At 44.6% G+C, this 17954-nt stretch overlaps 1 protein-coding gene across 3 annotated transcripts in view; it reads right to left on the reverse strand.

The window, feature by feature from the left end:
- Positions 1 to 17179, reverse strand: part of LOC128706614 (zinc finger protein 271) — a 38961-nt gene extending 21782 nt beyond the window's left edge. For 2 of the 3 annotated variants that reach the window (XM_070092917.1, XM_053801567.2), the window contains exon 1: positions 16983 to 17179. The gene's annotated coding sequence lies outside the window, so the exon portion shown is untranslated. The remainder of the gene's footprint in view (positions 1 to 16982) is intronic. The other variant, XM_070092913.1, reaches the window with a different exon arrangement.
- Positions 17180 to 17954: the final 775 nt, after the last annotated feature.

The following is a 17954-nucleotide window of genomic DNA, read 5'->3' on the forward strand; positions in this document are numbered from 1 at the left end:
CTTTGACATGTTGCACTGTAAAAATTGTATTCCTTGTACTTCTCTGTATCATATTCAAATTAATAAATAAATAAATAAATAAATATAAACATTATGTAGCTTTACTGAAGACTGTTGTTGGTATATGGAAGAAAGTGAAGATGAGAGAGGAAGTTGATGTTAGTGTTTGGAAGGTGAATCTTCCTCCATGAGAACTTAAGGTATTAAGTCCCTATCTGGGGTTACTTCCCTTCTTTGTCTGTTAATGTCACTGGGACCAGCTTCAGAGTCACTGGGACCAGCTTGAGAGTCACTGGGACCAGCTTGAGAGTCACTGGGACCAGCTTGAGAGTCACTGGGACCAGCTTGAGAGTCACTGGGACCAGCTTGAGAGTCACTGGGACCAGCTTGAGAGTCACTGGGACCAGCTTGAGAGTCACTGGGACCAGCTTGAGAGTCACTGGGACCAGCTTGAGAGTCACTGGGACCAGCTTGAGAGTCACTGGGACCAGCTTGAGAGTCACTGGGACCAGCTTGAGAGTCACTGGGACCAGCTTGAGAGTCACTGGGACCAGCTTGAGAGTCACTGGGACCAGCTTGAGAGTCACTGGGACCAGCTTGAGAGTCACTGGGACCAGCTTGAGAGTCACTGGGACCAGCTTGAGAGTCACTGGGACCAGCTTGAGAGTCACTGGGACCAGCTTGAGAGTCACTGGGACCAGCTTGAGAGTCACTGGGACCAGCTTGAGAGTCACTGGGACCAGCTTGAGAGTCACTGGGACCAGCTTGAGAGTCACTGGGACCAGCTTGAGAGTCACTGGGACCAGCTTGAGAGTCACTGGGACCAGCTTGAGAGTCACTGGGACCAGCTTGAGAGTCACTGGGACCAGCTTGAGAGTCACTGGGACCAGCTTGAGAGTCACTGGGACCAGCTTGAGAGTCACTGGGACCAGCTTGAGAGTCACTGCATCCTTGTTTCACAAAATATCTGTCCAGAGAGGTCTGTTGCTGGTGTCTCTTTAAAATTTCCCTGAATTGGGACAAGGTTCTGTCACTGAACATGTTGCAGATGTAACTTGTTTCAGCTTGGTCAGGGTGATATTTCCCAGCAAAACCTTGCACCCTAGTCCACATTGCACAAATCTCCCTAATCTCTGAAGAAAGCATGTCCTTCACTCCCTCTTCCTCCTCCTCTGAAGCAAGTTCCTCAGCTGTGGTCTATTGCTGTTCCCAAAGACACAACTGATTCCACAACAGGCGTAGGGTCGTCAGGGTCAGCCTCAAGCCCTTCAAAATCTTTCTCGAGGACACATTCTGGCCACAATTTTCTCCAAGGAGAGTTCAAAGTCCTGGAAGTCACTCCCTGCCAAGCCTTACCTATAAGGCTTATGCAGTTGTAAATATTAAAGTGTTTCCTCCAGAACTCTCTTAGGGTCAATTCAGTGTCTGAGGTCACTTCAAAGCACCTTTGAAACACTGATTTTGTGAAATGACCTGCTGGTCCATGGGCTGGATGACAGGAGTGGTGTTAGGAGGCAAGAACTTCACTGTTATAAAACTGAAATCCCTAGACAATAGGTCTACCAAGTTTGGAGGATGAGCAGGAGTATTGTCCAGTACCAGGAGGCACTTGAGTGGCAATTTCTTTTCCAGGAGGTATTTTTTCACACTCGGGCCAAACACTTCATCGACCCATTCAATGAAAATTTGCCTTGTGACCTATGCCTTATTGTTAGCCCTCCATATCACACACAATCTACTCATGACGACACTGTTTTTCTTGAACCTTCTGGGATTTTCAGAGTGATACACCAGTAAAGGCTTCACTTTGAAATCCCCACTAGCATTAGCACAGAACAAAAGAGAAAGCCTATCCTTCATAGGCTTGTGCCCTGACAGTGCCTTTTCCTCCTGCATGATGTAGGTCCTCTTCGGCGTTTTCTTCCAAAAGAGGCATCTGAACACTTGTTGGGGTGGAATTCTTCACTCTTTACATACCCCTTGAATTTCTGCATAAATTTTTCAGCCGCATGTTCGTCTGAACTTGCAGCCTCATCATGTCTTACAACACTGTGTATGCCACTATGCTTCTTAAATCTGTCTAACCAGCCTCTGCTGGCCTTAAATTCACTAACATCAGCACTAGTTCCATACATTTTCTTTATGAAATCCACGTGCAACTGCCTTGCCTTTTCATAAATGATTGTCTCTGAAACTCTATCTCCTGCTAACTGTTTCTCGCTGATCCACAACAACTTCTCCACATCTTGCACTGTTTGTGATCTCTTTTTTCATTAACATGTTTACCCCTTTCCTCGATTTGCTCTTTCTTTGCAGGGATGGAAGTGATTGTTGATTTGGATTTCCCATACATCCTGGCAAGTTCCAGCACCCGCACACCACTCTCATATTTTTCAATAACTTCTTTCTTAAATTCCATCGTGTTTCTCACTTTCTTTACCAAAGGGCTGGCACTCTGAACTTTCATTTGGGCCATGGTGGCTTATTTCACAGTCGTGGCAAAGAGGGGAATGTATGAGAGTATAGTTTTACCAACGCTCTTATATGGGTGTGAAGCGTGGGTGATGAATGTTGCAGCGAGGAGAAGGCTGGAGGCAGTGGAGATGTCATGTCTGAGGGCAATGTGTGGTGTGAATATAATGCAGAGAATTCGTAGTTTGGAAGTTAGGAGGAGGTGCGGGATTACCAAAACTGTTGTCCAGAGGGCTGAGGAAGGGTTGTTGAGGTGGTTCGGACATGTAGAGAGAATGGAGCGAAACAGAATGACTTCAAGAGTGTATCAGTCTGTAGTGGAAGGAAGGCGGGGTAGGGGTCGGCCTAGGAAGGGTTGGAGGGAGGGGGTAAAGGAGGTTTTGTGTGCGAGGGGCTTGGACTTCCAGCAGGCATGCGTGAGCGTGTTTGATAGGAGTGAATGGAGACAAATGGTTTTTAATACTTGACGTGCTGTTGGAGTGTGAGCAAAGTAACATTTATGAAGGGATTCAGGGAAACCGGCAGGCCGGACTTGAGTCCTGGAGATGGGAAGTACAGTGCCTGCACTCTGAAGGAGGGGTGTTAATGTTGCAGTTTAAAAACTGTAGTGTAAAGCACCCTTCTGGCAAGACAGTGATGGAGTGAATGATGGTGAAAGTTTTTCTTTTTCGGGCCACCCTGCCTTGGTGGGAATCGGCCGGTGTGATAATAAAAAAAAAAAAAAAAAAAAAACTTAATAAACAAGCACAAAAACCAATGGATTTTACGAAAATGTTTGGATGAATGCGAGGAGCGTGTGCTCATTCACCAAGACACAGGAAGACTGACTCGCCTACACATGGCATCCCGGCGGGAGGAGGGCTGATGCGTATAATACAGATGCTTTATGAGACACCGGCCAAAATATGGAGCAAAATTTCCACCCAAAAACCGGCCTAAATACGAATCTGCTGATAAACGCAGCGGCCGATATTCGGGGTTCCACTGTAATATTAACCCGTAAACAGTCCAAATGTATATGTATACATGTATACGTTTTTACCGCTAGTGCCCCAAACGTATATACACGTTTTATTTTTCCTGCCTTCAAATTTGGCACGATTGGCCTGAGATGCCTTGTCAGCATAGAATGGGTCCTAACACTCAGTGTGCGTGGTATTAAAAAAATCTGGGACCACCAGTTCAACCGAGCGCCAGCTAGAGCAAACAGCGCAGCAAACACCTGGGATTCACTGATTTTATGAAGTATTAACTCTCCTATTTTAAGATGAAACTGATTTTGATCCCAAGTTTAGTAGCCTTGAGGTGGATGTGGCCATAAGTGGTCGATGAAATATCAAAAAACTAAGATAATAACCCATGCGCAACATTTGAGCATTTGAGCCAGCTGGCTAGCTGGCTGGCTGGCTGGCTGGCTGGCTGCATGGCTGGCTGGCTGGCTGGCTGGCTGGCTGGCTGGCTGGCTGGCTGGCTGGCTGCATGGCTGGCTGCATGGCTGGCTGGCTGCATGGCTGGCTGGCTGGCTGGCTGGCTGGCTGGCTGGCTGGCTGGCTGCATGGCTGGCTGGCTGGCTGGCTGGCTGCACGGCTGGCTGGCTGCACGGCTGGCTGGCTGGCTGGCTGCACGGCTGGCTGGCTGGCTGGCTGGCTGGCTGCACGGCTGGCTGGCTGGCTGCACGGCTGACTGGCTGGCTAGCTGGCTGGCTGGCTGGCTGGCTGGCTCGCTGGCTGGCTGGCTGGCTGGCTGGCTGGCTGCACGGCTGGCTGGCTGGCTGGCTGGCTGGCTGCACGGCTGGCTGGCTGGCTGGCTGGCTGGCTGGCTGGCTGCACGGCTGGCTGGCTGGCTGGCTGGCTGGCTGGCTGGCTGGCTGGCTGGCTGGCTGGCTGGCTGCATGGCTGGCTGGCTGGCTGGCTGGCTGCGTGGCTGGCTGGCTGGCTGGCTGGCTGGCTGCATGGCTGGCTGCATGGCTGGCTGGCTGGCTGGCTGCATGGCTGGCTGGCTGTGTAGCTGGCTGGCTTGCTGGCTGCGTGGCTGGCTGGCTGGCTGGTTGGCTGGCTGCATGGCTGGCTGCATGGCTGGCTGGCTGCATGGCTGGCTGGCTGGCTGCATGGCTGGCTGGCTGGCTGGCTGGCTGGCTGGCTGGCTGGCTAGCTGGCTGGCTGGCTGGCTGGCTGGCTGGCTGGCTGGCTGGCTGGCTGGCTGGCTGGCTGGCTGCATGGCTGGCTGGCTGGCTGCATGGCTGGCTGGCTGCATGGCTGGCTGGCTGGCTGGCTGCATGGCTGGCTGGCTGTGTGGCTGGCTGGCTGGCTGCATGGCTGGCTGGCTGGCTGGCTGGCTGAGTGGCTGGCTGGCTGCATGGCTGGCTGGCTGGCTGGCTGCGTGGCTGGCTGGCTGCATGGCTGGCTGGCTGCATGGCTGGCTGGCTGCGTGGCTGGCTGGCTGGCCTGGTTCTATTTTCATTTGTCTGTCTCTATCTATCTGTCTGTCTCACTGTCTCTGTCTATCTGTCTCTATCTATCTCTGTCTATCTCTTTCTATCTGTCTGTCTATCTCTATTTCACAGGTACACATAAAGACAAGTATACGTAGTATAAATTACCTAGGATAACCCTAAAAATCCAGACAAAGTGCTATACTCTGCTTGAAGATGTGAGTAACCGTGATGACGGTCTTGTGGCTGTCTCTGAGACAGAGAGTTAGATGGATAGACAGATAGACAGGGAGCTTGACAGACAGGCAAACAGACAGACAGACATGTTTGTGTACCAGCCAAAACAAAGCAGGGCCAATGCTCATCAAATGTCACCTCTAATCTTTTCTTATCAAGTGTTATCACTGCACCCTCGTGTATGCTCATCAAATGTCAGCTCTTATCAGATGTTATCTCATATTATCACATCACTGTCAGGGTGGACTTTGTTTTTCATGCTTCAAGCCAACTTATTATTACCTATTATTATTATTATTATTATTATTATTATTATTATTCTCCTCCTCCTCCTCTTCCTTCTTCTCCTCCTCCTTCTCCTCTTCCTCCTCCTTATTGTTATTATATACTTCACATATCCAAAACGTTGCTGGGATCTATAAATACTTTGTATATATTCCAATGACCAAGGCAGGTGTAGATGTCCACCTGTCAGTGTTTGTGACAATGTGATTACAATTTCAGTACGTAATACTAGTGTCAGAACAAAGATTGCTTATAAAATGACAAGAACTACTACAAATTGTAATTATCAGAACATAAAAATTATATAAATATGAAAATAGAAAAAAAAAAAGGGTATATCAGCAACACTTCTGCAAGCGGCAGGACTCGACGTTGCTGTCACGTGAGCATCCAGTGCCAACTTCTCGGCCTCATATCTCGGTAAGTACTCACCCTAATTTTTTTTTTTTATCCTATAACACTAAGAAAAATGTGCTCTTTATTTTCATTAAATTTTTTTTTTTTTTTTTTCAAAATATTCAGGGCACTGGGGTAGTGTACGTATATATACGTTTGGACCATTTACAGGTTAATAAACAAACAAACAATCAAAACAAAATTTTTTATTTCTTTGCATGATTACAATGAGATTATGAAATTACAATAGTGAGTTGCAGTGTAAAGAGCTACTATCATGCCCGGGCATTATGGGCAGACTTAATTTAATGGCTTACAGACTACTTAATACTGTACTAAAGAAATTGATCCTAGTTTGTTTAAGTTGTACATCTTTTTTTTGTTTATAGTAGACAATAATTTTACTCTAATTACAATAGTTTCAATAATAAATATTGAAATAATATATATTATATAATACTGTGAGTTGGTGAAGGTAGTCTACAGTACGAGAATGTTACAATTAGGTGTAGGGCAGTATTGTTTTGGGTCGGTATTTATACTACAATGTAGTATTAACCCTTTCAGGGTCCGTCCCGTAGATCTACGGTTTTACGTTCAGGGTCCAAACCGTAGATCTACGCCATGAGCTCAGCTCACTCTGATAAACTGTGAGTGGTACATTTGGGCCTAGATATGAGAGAATACATCTATGTGGTATGTGTGCACCACATAAAACAGATCCTGCAGCACACTGTGCATAATGAGAGAAAAAAAATGAAATCATGATTTTTCGATTAAAACAGCAACTTTGCAGTGTTTTTTCGTTTTTTTTTTATAGTTGTATTTGCGATTTCTTGGTCTCATTTGATAGAATGGAAGACATATTACAGAAATAGAGATTATTTTGATTGGTTTTAGCATCGGAAATGGCTTGAAACTGAGCTCAAAGTAGCAGAAATGTTAAATTTTTGCCGATATTCAAGAGTAAACAAACGACCTCACACGTCTAATACACATCAGCTGGTGGGTCTAATATACATTCACAAATATGGTGATGATATTTATACAATTATTACAGTATTGCATAACAGTAAATCTTCTATTTTTTGGTGTGAATAAAAATTCATTATGTGAATAAAAAATCAAAATGGAATTTATTTGTAAAGCCTCAAAACATAACTAATGAACAGAGGAAATGTTAGTTTAGTGCTAGGAATGCCTACATTGTTCATTCTGGACCCTATTTTGAAATTGGAATATTTTGAACTTTGTGTTAAATTGGCCAAATTAACAATTTCCGATCACTTTATTTTGTAGTTGAAACAGTTGACTTGGCGATTTCTTGTGCTCAATCGATAGAATAGAAGTAATACTAGTGAAATAGCTAAGAATTTGGTTGATTGGAATAATGTAATTGGCCTAAAATGGGAGTCAAAGTCGGCAAAATCGCCGATTCGTAAATATCGCTGACACATCAAAATTCGCGAGAGCATAATTTCGTCAATTTTCCACCAATTTTCGTACTTTTTGTTTTATTACCTTCACAAAAAGATTCTCTACGATTTCATAAGAAAAAATAACAAATTTTTTTTTTTAAATATCTTGGACACTGGTGCGTGACTCCAGATTTGGGCCTTGGACCCTGAAAGGGTTAATAATGTATGAACTTTGGGCATCTAGAGTTGAAGTCTTAAGATTTAGGTAATTGGGAGATTTTTGGTAAAGTTAAATATTGAGTATTGAATATTTAGTTTAGGGTGAGTAGGTGGTTTTTGAGAAGAGCCTTAAATTGGTGTTCAGACCAGGTTACTCTAGTATTTACTGGTAAAGAATTCCAAATTTTGGGGCCCTTTATGTGCAAAGAGTTTTTACACAGTGAGATATGGACACGGGGAACACCAAAAAGAGATCTGTGTTTTATGTTGTGGTTGTGTATCCTGTTATGGTTGGTGAGAAGTTTGAGTGGAGGGTTTATGTTTGTGTGTAGTGTTCTATGTATGTATCAGGCACATGAATAAGTATGGATGTTCTTAACGGTGAGCAAATTTAGACTTCTGAATATTGGTGGAGTATGCTGTCTGGAGTGGGAATTTGTTATCATTCTGACTGCAGCTTTTTGCTGGGTTATTAGTTGTCTTGGGAGAGCTGATTGTGGAACATTAGTACCGTATCTTTGATAGCATGCCTACTGTCTTAGAGATTTTCTTAGAAATTAGTTGTATGTGTGTCTGGAATTTGAGGCTACTGTCAAGGTGGATTCCTAGGAATTTTCTGTCTGTGATGGGTGATCCGTTTAGCGTTAAGTGGAACGTTTGCTGCTCTGTTTCCAAACTGAATAAAATAGGTTTTGTCAGTATTGAGGGTAAGCTTATTTGTCATCATCCAGGTAGATATTTTCTGCAATTCAGCATTAACAGTGTTGGCCAGTATGACTGGGTTTGGGTGAGAGAAGACGTATGTCGTGTCATCTGCAAATAATATGGGTTTGAGTAGCTGTGATGCATTCGGTAGGTCATTGATGTAAATGAGAATAATAATTATGATAATGAAAATAATAATAATAAAAATTACAATAATAATGATAAATAAAATAATAATAATAATAATAATTATTATTATTATTAACAAAAATAACAAAAATCATAATTATAATAATTTACACATGTTACTATGCAAAACAGCTACAGAGGGGAGTTGAATGACAGCTCTAGGCCTTTCATGTTGCAATCAGGACATCGTCAGGAGTTTGCAAGGTTGCACAATCACTCTAACCCAATATTAATATGGCCCTCATTATTATTATAATCATGGGGGAGCACTAAACCCATAGGGATTATACAGCACCTGAGGGGGATGTCAGGGAACTGGAGCACAGATCCAATTCCTTAGATCAAGAGCCCCTCACCAGTGTCAAGGTACCTCCGGTGAGGGGAAATATATGGCCCTCAATGTCCACTTAAAGAAAAATATATAAACAGTAGGGACCTGCTTTATGGTGCTCCACTTTACGGCGTTCCGCTAATACGGACATTTCAAATTACGACCAAAACTCACTATACAGCTCCCCCCACCTGACTTTGTAATATGGTCAGCGCGCCGCACCTGGTCTGTTTACATTCTTTGTCAGCACAGTATCTCTCCGTTATGTCGGGAAACTTTCACAAATTTTAAGTACATGTATTTTAAAGTTATTTCATGTTTTATACTTTTATTTTATTAACACATCAGCCGTTTTCCACCAAGGCAAGATATCCGCCAAGGCAAGATGGCCGCCAAGGCAAGATGGCCGCCAAGGCAAGGTGTCCACCAAGGCAAGATGGCCACCAAGGCAAGGTGTCCACCAAGGCAAGGTGTCCACCAAGGCAAGGTGGCCACCAAGGCAAGGTGTCTACCAAGGCAAGGTGGCCACCAAGGCAAGGTGTCCACCAAGGCAAGGTGTCCACCAAGGCAAGGTGGCCACCAAGGCAAGGTGGCCACCAAGGCAAGGTGGCCACCAAGGCAAGGTGGCCACCAAGGCAAGGTGGCCACCAAGGCAAGGTGTCCACCAAGGCAAGGTGTCCACCAAGGCAAGGTGGCCACCAAGGCAAGGTGTCCACCAAGGCAAGGTGTCCACCAAGGCAAGGTGGCCACCAAGGCAAGGTGGCCACCAAGGCAAGGTGTCCACCAAGGCAAGGTGGCCACCAAGGCAAGGTGTCCACCAAGGCAAGGTGGCCACCAAGGCAAGGTGTCCACCAAGGCAAGATGGCCACCAAGGCAAGGTGTCCACCAAGGCAAGATGGCCACCAAGGCAAGGTGTCCACCAAGGCAAGGTGTCCACCAAGGCAAGGTGGCCACCAAGGCAAGGTGGCCACCAAGGCAAGATGGCCGCCAAGGCAAGGTGTCCACCAAGGCAAGGTGTCCACCAAGGCAAGGTGGCCACCAAGGCAAGATGGCCGCCAAGGCAAGGTGTCCACCAAGGCAAGGTGTCCACCAAAGCAAGGTGGCCACCAAGGCAAGATGGCCGCCAAGGCAAGGTGTCCACCAAGGCAAGGTGTCCACCAAGGCAAGGTGGCCACCAAGGCAAGATGGCCACCAAGGCAAGGTGTCCACCAAGGCAAGGTGTCCACCAAGGCAAGGTGGCCACCAAGGCAAGGTGGCCACCAAGGCAAGATGGCCACCAAGGCAAGATGGTCACCAAGGCAAGATGGCCACCAAGGCAGGGTGTCCACCAAGGCAAGGTGTCCACCAAGGCAAGGTGTCCACCAAGGCAAGGTGGCCACCAAGGCAAGGTGTCTACCAAGGCAAGGTGTCCACCAAGGCAAGGTGTCTACCAAGGCAAGGTGTCCACCAAGGCAAGGTGTCCACCAAGGCAAGGTGTCCACCAAGGCAAGGTGTCTACCAAGGCAAGGTGGCCACCAAGGCAAGGTGTCCACCAAGGCAAGGTGTCCACCAAGGCAAGGTGTCCACCAAGGCAAGGTGGCCACCAAGGCAAGGTGGCCACCAAGGCAAGGTGTCCACCAAGGCAAGGTGTCCACCAAGGCAAGGTGTCTACCAAGGCAAGGTGGCCACCAAGGCAAGGTGTCCACCAAGGCAAGGTGTCCACCAAGGCAAGGTGTCCACCAAGGCAAGGTGTCTACCAAGGCAAGGTGGCCACCAAGGCAAGGTGTCCACCAAGGCAAGGTGTCCACCAAGGCAAGGTGGCCACCAAGGCAAGGTGGCCACCAAGGCAAGGTGGCCACCAAGGCAAGGTGTCCACCAAGGCAAGGTGGCCACCAAGGCAAGGTGTCCACCAAGGCAAGGTGTCCACCAAGGCAAGGTGGCCACCAAGGCAAGGTGTCTACCAAGGCAAGGTGGCCACCAAGGCAAGGTGTCCACCAAGGCAAGGTGGCCACCAAGGCAAGGTGTCCACCAAGGCAAGGTGGCCACCAAGGCAAGGTGTCCACCAAGGCAGGGTGGCCACCACGGAAAGGTGGCCACCAAGGCAAGGTGGCCACCAAGGCAAGGTGGCCACCAAGGCAAGGTGGCCACCAAGGCAAGGTGGCCACCAAGGCAGGGTGTCCACCAAGGCAAGGTGGCCACCAAGGCAGGGTGGCCACCAAGGCAAGGTGGCCACCAAGGCAAGGTGGCCACCACGGAAAGGTGGCCACCAAGGCAAGGTGGCCACCAAGGCAAGGTGGCCACCAAGGCAAGGTGGCCACCAAGGCAGGGTGTCCACCAAGGCAAGGTGGCCACCAAGGCAAGGTGGCCACCACGGAAAGGTGGCCACCAAGGCAAGGTGGCCACCAAGGCAAGGTGGCCACCAAGGCAAGGTGGCCACCAAGGCAAGGTGGCCACCAAGGCAGGGTGGCCACCAAGGCAGGGTGGCCACCAAGGCAGGGTGGCCACCAAGGCAAGGTGTCCACCACGGAAAGGTGGCCACCAAGGCAAGGTGGCCACCAAGGCAAGGTGGCCACCACAGAAAGGTGGCCACCAAGGCAAGGTGGCCACCAAGGCAAGGTGGCCACCAAGGCAAGGTGGCCACCAAGGCAGGGTGGCCACCAAGGCAGGGTGGCCACCAAGGCAGGGTGGCCTGAAAAAGAAAAAGTTTCACCATCATTCACTCCATCACTGTCTTGCCAGAGCGTGCTTACACTACAGTTATAAAAGTGCAACATTAACACCCCTCCTTCAGAGTGCTGGCACAGTACTTCCCGTCTCCAGGAATCAAGTCTGACCTGCCGGTTTCCCTGAATCCCTTCATTACTGTTACCCTGCTTACATTCCAAAAGTACATCAAGGCCTAAAAACCATTTGTCTCCATTCGCTCCTATCTAACACGCTCACACACACTTGCTGGAAGTCCAAGCCCCTCGCACACAAAACCTCCTTTATGTCCTCCCTCCAACTTTTCCTAGGCCAACCCCAACCCTGCCTTCCCTTCACTACAGATTTAAACACTCTCAAAGTCATTGTATTTCGTTCCATCCTCTCTACATGTCCAACCCATCTCAATAACCCCTTCTCAGCCTTCTGGATAATAGTTTTGGTAATCCCACACCTCCTCCTGATCTCCAAACTACAGATTCTTTGCATTATATTCACACCACACATTGCCCTCAGACATGACATCTCCACTGCCTCCAGTTGTCTCCTTGCTGCAACATTCACAACCCAAGCCTCACACCCATACAAGAGCGTTGGTATACACTCTGGTAATTATACTTGCTATGTGCATCTGTACTTCAATAAATTTACTGTGTTGGTGTGCAGGTACACTTTAAAATCACTAAGAGTGTTTTATTAGTCTTGAGGACAACATTAATAATGATAATAATAATAATAATAATATGCAATAATAATCACTGAGGCACATTAAATGACATATACATGTATTATGTTAATATAAGCATTTTCATTAATCCATCTATGATTTTTTTTTTTCAAAATTATATAATAAAACACTACGTAACATATAAACATGATAAATAGCATGAACCTAAACCAGACGTGTTCATCTGCCTGTCTACATTCTCCGCGTTTTTCTCCTCATTTACTTGTTTTCTCTCTCTCTCTCTCTCTCTCTCTCTCTCTCTCTCTCTCTCTCTTGTTTATTTGTCTTACCTCATTTACTCACCTCTCACTCTATATTAAGACTTACAAATATTTTAACCCTTTGAGTGTCAGTTACGTACAAGTACGTCATTGCAGCCAGGGTCGGTCATGTACTTGTACGCATAAATTCTAGTGCCTTCAAACTGAGCGGAAGAAAGCTGTTAGGCCTACATATGATGGAATGGGTCTGTGTGATTAGTGTGCGCAGTAGGAAAAAAATCTAGGCACCCACATTGCATTGTGGGAGTGGTAATTCAGTGCGCCTTTGTCACCAAGCCAAGCGGTAAGGAAGGCCTCACTCTTCCTCGAATTAAGACTATTCTCTTCACAAGTGATAGTTCTAACACAGATTGAAGTGTCACTGAAGATGGGGAAGGCAGTGTGGGGGTGGGGAAGGCAGTGTGAATTTGTGTAAACAACATTGGCTGGCTGGCTGGCTGGGTGGCTGGGTGGCTGACTTTCTGGCTGGTCAGGTGGCTGGTCAGGTGGCTGGCTGGTCAGGTGGCTGGCTGGTCAGGTGGCTGGTCAGGTGGCTGGTCAATTGGCTGGCTGGCTGGCTGGCTCTATCTCTGTCTCACAGGTACACATAAATACAATTATACATAGTGTAAATTACCTAGGATAACCCAAAAAATCCAGACTGCCAAATAATAGTATCAGGACTCAGATGTGACACACTGTGTTGTGTGTGTTGGTTCACTAGTGGCTCTCTCTGACACAGACACAGACACACACACGTGTATAAAGTGAAAACAAATAAAGCGAAGGCAGTGTACCCTCATCAAATGTCACCATTGTCATTAGTGGTGTGATAAGATAAGAGACCCATATCAAATGTCACCACTGTCATTAGTGGAGTGATAAGACGAGTGACACACAAGTCTTATACCATGCTTCAATTATTATTATTATTATTATTATTATTATTTATATTCTCCCGTGTATCCTAGGTAATTTACCCTATGTATAATTGTATTTATATGTACCTGTGAGACAGAGACAGAGCCAGCCAGCCAGCCAGCCAGCCAGCCAGCCAGCCAGCCAGCCAGCCAGCCAGCCAGTCAGCCAGCCAGCCAGCCAGCCAGTCAGCCAGCCAACCAGTCAGCCAGCCAGCCGGCTGGCCAGCCAGTTAGCCAGCTGGTCAACCAGCCAGCCAGCCAGCCAGCCAGCCAGCCAGCCAGCCAGCCAGTCAGCCAACCAGCCAGCTGGTCAGCCAGCCAGCCAGCTGGTCAGCCAGCCAGCCAGCTGGTCAGCCAGCCATGTTGCTTACACAAACCCACGCTCCCTTCCCCACCAAGACATTGCTGGCACCTATAAATACTATGTATATATTTCTAGACAATAGTATGTGGCTAAAATAGGTGAAAATGTTGACCTGTCAATGTTTGTACAGTTATTGTACAGTACACAACGAGTGTACAAAACATGACTTATATTGTTCTCACACGACATAAAACTTACTTGAAAAAATAAAATGTTAAAAAATAAAAGAAAAAAGTAGTAAAATAATAAATAAACTATTACCGCGTGACCGGCTGTCGGCGATGTTGCCGTAAGAAGCTCACTTTCTGCCAACTTCATGCCTCCATATCTCGGTAAGTATTGATCGCAATTTTTTTTTTGCCTATAATACTTACAAAATATGTTCTATCATTTCATAAGAAATTTTTTTTTTTTTTTTTTTTTTTAATTTTTTGACCCTGAGAGCAAATTTGGGAGAGGACCTGTCAACCCTCGAAGGGTTAAGGTAAGTAATGAGTGCACGGTATACGCATTTTATCATTCTACAGCATTTTAAATGTTGTAGTACATTACGTGTGGGTGGGGTGACCTGGCTGGCTAACATACCTCCCACACCTGACTTTCTACATTTAAATACAACTCACTTCTCACCCTACATTAAGACTACAAATATTTTAAGGTAAGTAATGGATGTACTGTGCATGTATGTTACTTTTTATTGCTTTTAATGCCGTTCTATTGCTAACTTAATATATGTTACTTTAAACTTGTTGTCTGGCGTTTATATGCATTTATAAGTGGAAAAATGGTATTCTGCTTTCTGGCGATGTCCCCTTTCTGGCAGTAGCCTGGAACCTTACCTGCTGTATAAGTGAGGCCCTACTGCATATATTTTCTCGTGAAATGCCAATATTTTTCTGAAGGAAATGACACCAAAATTGAGAAATTTGGTGGAAAATTGAGGGAGTTACACCGGCAGAAAGTTACCAGACTGGACGCGATTTACACACCAGAAGTTCAGCCTACTACGAGGTCTATTTTAGCCCAGTACCATTGTTCTGGTTGACCAAATTCACAGCTATTTCACTAGCATGTCTTCTGTCCTATGGACTGAGCGCAAGAAACCGCCCATTCAACCATTTCAACTCCCCAATAAACCTTTTAGCCTAAAAAAAAGGCCAATTTCTGAAAATCCATATTAAAGTAAGTTCCACATCTAATAAAATAATCAATATTATCACTATACTTATGGCAATATGCTAAAATGATTATACTGAGAGTGGGAATATGCAATGCACGTCACAAATACTATACATGGCATTTCAAAAAAGATGAACCCACTCTCAGGGCAATATATATAACAATCGGGTCCATCGTTTTGAAATGGGTATTTCAATTTTTCTTCCGAAATATTTGAGGATCAAGTAAAAAAGACAGGCTCTATAATGATATGATAAACTGAATTAGAATATAAGTATGGTGAGTCCCCAACTCACATGTTGAGAATCTTCTGTACTGTGTATCTTATCATGATTGTACAAAATTCAGGTACACAAAAAGATTTCCTGTATTATGAATATTACATACAATTCAGGAGGTCCCCAATGTGCCTGTAAGTCGAGGACTTACTGTATTAGTTATCGAAAGTAAATATCATTTCCATCATCGTACGACAAAATCTGAAACAGTCTGGTGCTGTAGTTCTACACCATGAGCTCGGCTTACTCATATAAGCTGTGAGTGGTAAATTTAGACCTAGATATGAGGTAATAGGTCTATGTCATGAGTGTGCACCATATACAAAAATGTTCTGCCCCATGCAGTGCACGAGGAAAACACTGTGACCGTCTTTGGTTTAAAACAGCAACTTTGCAGTGTAATTTCATGTGGTTTTTATTGTTTTATTCCTGGTTTCTTGGTCTCATTTTATAGAATGGAAGATATATTACAGAAATTGAGGTGATTCTGACTGATTTCAGAACCGAAAGTAGCTTGAAATTGAGCTCAAAATAGCAGAAATGTTTGATTTTTGCCGATATTACAGAGTACATAAATGATGTCACTTACCCATTTGTACTCTCTTTACTACCTCTCATTTTATAATAACAGCCATACCCTGCCTTACATCATTAATTGGTTCCAAGAGCTGTGACCTAACCCAGTTTTTGACATAAACTGGACATACAGTAGAACCCCTGTATTCATGGTTTACTGTGGCCCAAAAATACTTCTTAATTTAGCTTAATAATGACCACGAAAGTAGTGATGGTGACAGATGTTCAACATCTCAGAGAAGCTGTGAAGCGCTTCCCTTCAGTGATAAAGTCATAATTTTTCACTTATTGTACATAATTTGTCAATTATATAGGATTTATATACAGGGTTCACTGCTATCCACAGTTTCTGGTATCCTCAGCAGGTCCTAGGAAGGTATCCCCCATGGATACAGGGGATACAGTATCCCTCGTGGATACAGGGGATACTGTAATGCCTTAATATGATGACAAATATTGTAAATATTGAAAAATATAACAATTGCTAAATCTTCAAGAATAATAAGAACACATTTTTGTCATATTTTTTCAAGAATAATGAACAAGAAAAAATGATAACGTAGGTGACGTCAAGTTGGACGTGATGACGATCCCCAAACTGAAATTTATCCTAGAAAAGTGGCGTAAAGGCCAATTTGATGTAGGTTGAAATGATGTAAAGCGACGTATGACAGTTCCTATTGATAACTTATCATTAAATACCTATGCCTAGTCTTAAGTAGGCTCTAAGAGGCCTAGGCCACCAGAAATGCACATGCTAGTGCCTTTCTCTATGCTTAATACAACATCCGCTGCTTCGACACGAAGAAACAAATTTGTTTGTCTTTGTTCTGTTATACGATGATGCAAAATAAGACGGCTATCGATAGGCCTAGGCCTAACCCCGGACTTCGGTAATTTCACTTTCTGATGCTTGTGCACTGACGTACGTATGATATTATGATCGAAACTAAGCTCTAAACCCACCAGGGTCATAGACTGCTACTTTAGGTACAGTGGAACCCTGTATATAAGCCTTAATTTTGCTTAATAATAATAATTATAAAGAAAAAACAACAACAATAATAGTAATAATAATAATAATAATAAGGAAAAAATATTATTATTATTATTATTATTTCCTATTAATAATGATAAATAATGATAAATAATAATTAATAATAATAATAATAATAACCCAAGAATATTAACCATGGTGCATTAATAACCCAAGATAACCCAAGAAGGTTAATAATCCAGGATAATCCAAGATAATTAACCTAAATAGGTTAATAACTCGGAAGAATGGACTCGGCAGGTCTAAGGTGGCTTACCCCACATTTCTGGCCTCTGCCTGGCTTATCCTGGCTTATCCACACCGTCCACAGGTCACCTGGTGTTCTGTTATCCCTCAGGGCTACTCAGGCAACAAAAATTAACCTGATTTGTGTGGTTTTCAGGGAGAAAACTGGAGTTTTCTTCCTGCAGGGCGAGTGAAACCTTTCAGGGTGATGGTGTTCCTTTGTTGTTGTTGTTGGATTGTAGGGCTCGTGTGGACTAGGAGCCGTACACTCATGGAGTCGGAATTGTTGGATATGTCCGGCTTCACTTATTTTATGGAGCTGGAATAACTAAAAAAGACGAATAAAGAAAGTACAGGAAGGAAGACGGTAGCCGGCCAAAGATGAAAGAAGATAACTGGGTTGAAAGGTTACTTTTACATTGGCTTAGGATGAAGAGTTGAGACAGTCTCATGGCCGAACCAGCCAGCAGCCGATAAATTCAAATTCAAATTCAAATTCAAACTTTATTCTCTATAAGTATTACAATGCTGAGTTTACAGAATTTGGTTATTGTGTGGTTTACATGTAGTAAAATAATAATTACTGAGTGTACCACTAGGACACCTAGCATGGCTAGGCATTTCGGGCAGACTTATATTAAATCTTAGGTTTAAAATATAACAAAATTATGAGGTAAGTTGGTATTATGGCTAAGTGACTAAATACTAGTTTGTGAGTTTAGCAATGTGAATGCTTTTGTTTTGGCACAATACATAGTTTCAGTATTGGAGTATCACAGGATTCATTATTTTAAGATTGAGATTAATATTTCTGTTTATGGTCAAATGAGTGAGTGAGTGTAAGTGTGAACCACCAGGTGGTATTCGTGTAGTTAGTTGACGGGGTGTATCAGGGAGATAAGATGTTTTCTGATGGTAGTTTTGAAGGTGATGAATGTGTCTGCAGTTCTAGAGTTCTCAGGTAGGGTGTTCCAGATTTTAGGGCCTTTGACATACATTGAAT

The sequence above is a fragment of the Cherax quadricarinatus genome, chromosome 3, assembly GCF_038502225.1.
Source record: "Cherax quadricarinatus isolate ZL_2023a chromosome 3, ASM3850222v1, whole genome shotgun sequence".
NCBI lineage: Eukaryota > Metazoa > Arthropoda > Malacostraca > Decapoda > Parastacidae > Cherax > Cherax quadricarinatus.